The sequence below is a fragment of the Physcomitrium patens genome, chromosome 6 (assembly GCF_059467195.1).
Source record: "Physcomitrium patens ecotype Gransden chromosome 6, ASM5946719v1, whole genome shotgun sequence".
Taxonomy (NCBI): Eukaryota; Viridiplantae; Streptophyta; class Bryopsida; order Funariales; family Funariaceae; genus Physcomitrium; species Physcomitrium patens.
The window spans coordinates 1130001-1132500 of record NC_143415.1 but is presented as its reverse complement, the minus strand read 5'-3'; positions in this window follow the sequence as shown (position 1 = coordinate 1132500).

The following is a 2500-nucleotide window of genomic DNA, read 5'->3' as shown; positions in this document are numbered from 1 at the left end:
TTTATTTTTATTTATATTTCTGTCTAGGCGCAAGACTGGGCGGCCAGCAAGGAGTCGAGACAGGGAGTTAATTTTAAAATTGATTTTTAAAAAATGATTTATTTATTTATTTCCACCTATGCGGAAGACTGGGCGGCCAACGAGGAGTCGAGACAGCCAGGAGTCGGGACTTGGGCAAGGGAGCGGGACAAGAGGTCGGGACTCGCGGCGGGACAAGGAAGAGGAGGAGGAAGTCCGGGACTCGCGACGGGACTGGGACTCGCGCCGGGACTAGGGAGTCGCGGCGGGACAAGGAAGAGGAGGAGGAAGTCCGGGACTCGCGACGGGACTGGGACTCGCGCCGGGACTAGGGAGTCGCGGCGGGACAAGGAAGAGGAGGAGGAAGTCCGGGACTCGCGACGGGACTGGGACTCGCGCCGGGACTAGGGAGTCGCGGCGGGACAAGGAAGAGGAGGAGGAAGTCCGGGACTCGCGACGGGACTGGGACTCGCGCCGGGACTAGGGAGTCGCGGCGGGACAAGGAAGAGGAGGAGGAAGTCCGGGACTCGCGCCGGGACTAGGGAGTCGCGGCGGGACAAGGAAGAGGAGGAGGAAGTCCGGGACTCGCGCCGGGACTAGGGAGTCGCGGCGGGACAAGGAAGAGGAGGAGGAAGTCCGGGACTCGCCACGGGACTAGGGAGTCGCGGCGGGACAAGGAAGAGAAGGAGGAAGTCCGGGACTCGCGACGGGACTGGGACTCGCGGCGGGACAAGGAAGAGAAGGAGGAGGTCCGGGACTCGCGCCGGGACTAGGAAGAGGGGGAGGAGGTCCGGGACTCGCGACGGGACTAGGAAGTGGGGGAGGAGGTCCGGGACTCGCGCCGGGACTAGGGAAGAGGAGGAGGAGGAGGAAGGCCGGGACTGGGACTCGCGGCGGGAGTAGGTAGTGGGGAGGAGGTCCGGGACTCGCAGCGGGACAAGGAGGAAGTCGGGGAGGAGGGCCGGGACCAGGAGTCGCGGCGGGGATAGCAGGCAGGACAGGGAGGGTGGGTGGTCTTCCACAAAAAAAAGTGTGTCTCGGAACTTCCTTAGTGCAGTAGGACGGGGGGGCCTGCCGAATCCCACAGAGAGTACTATGTGGGGAAGGGTTCCTCTGAAGCGTCTCGGGAAAAGTCGTGAGGGGGTGACGGTTGCTCGGTGCCTACGGGTCCCGACTGCTCGCTGCCTTCTTTGAGCCCAGTACCGACGTTCGCAGGGGGATACCTGGATACTACTGGGGTTACCTGGATACTTCTGGCGTGTTACCTTGGATCAGTGAGGAGTGGGGGTTAGTTTCCCGGCGACGCGACCCTCTGAGGAGGTCCCGCGGAGGGTCGCCGAGTATTATATGGTGAGCTGGCTGTCAAGGATTGTGAGTCCCGCTGCCAAAATTTTTTTTGGTGCGCGGGCGACTGGAAAAAGAGGGTTGGTCTTGTGCCGATACGCGTAACGTCGCAGCGAGTCCCAAGAGCTAGTAACCATTTTTGGCGGGGGGCGATGGCCTCGGTATTGTCAAGCCATTCTCTCATTCATTTGGGAGGGTGGGGAGAAGTGTTTGCCGAGGCCGTTCAAGCTCCGCCTGGTCGACCACCACTGTGACCGCCACCGCGCTCGATCTCTATTGCAAGCTCAGGTGAAATTCCTGATAAACTTGGAGGGGTGTGGGACGCGTTCGCAGTGTGGGCCGAGGAGTCATAACATCCCAGGTCGGAATGTGAAAATGGAACTTCGAAACCGGTGAGAGTTCTCTCGTCGGCTAGGGGTTTCACAAAAGTAACATTTCTATAAATTTCTATCCGACCCCTCCATTAATTTGGAGGGGCGATGGGCCCCGGGATTGGACATACTTCTTGCTGATTTGTCTTTTGAGGAAAATCCTTCGCGGTGATGGTTACTTTTTCATTTTTTAATGTGTGTATCGGCCTCGTCGGTTTCTCTCTTTCCTGGTCACATTCCCGAAAAAGGCCGCAGCACCTATGATTCTCTTCCGGGGGGGTCTAACTCTCCCTCTCTCTCTATCCTTCTCTTTGTCTGGCTCTCTCTGGCTTCACTTTTTGTGGTGTGTGCCTCTGGGGGTCTGGTTGGAATTTGCCGTTGGCTTTTTTGCCCTCTCTTTTTGCCTTTTATCCATCGCAAAGAAGGGTGTGTGTGTTCTCACCTGGGGTTGGAATGAAGGACGGGGAACCTCCTCGTCTTGTGAAGTGGGACCATCTTTTAGGATGATGGCTTTTTGCTGCCTGGTGTGTGCTTGGGTGGGGTTTGGTGGTGGCAGTCTACCTCTCCCTTTCTCCGGTAAGACCAGATGACTGGTTCGTCCGCTACTCTTGTGTTGGCCCTACCTTGGCCAACGGGAGTCGGCGACGCTCCAGACTGGATGGCATGATGTGGTGGTGTACCGAAGGGGGACATCCGAAGGGGAAGAGGGGCCGAGCCTCGCGAAACTTAGGTGTGTCGGGTTGTGTGATGTCGGAGATCCATTTTTT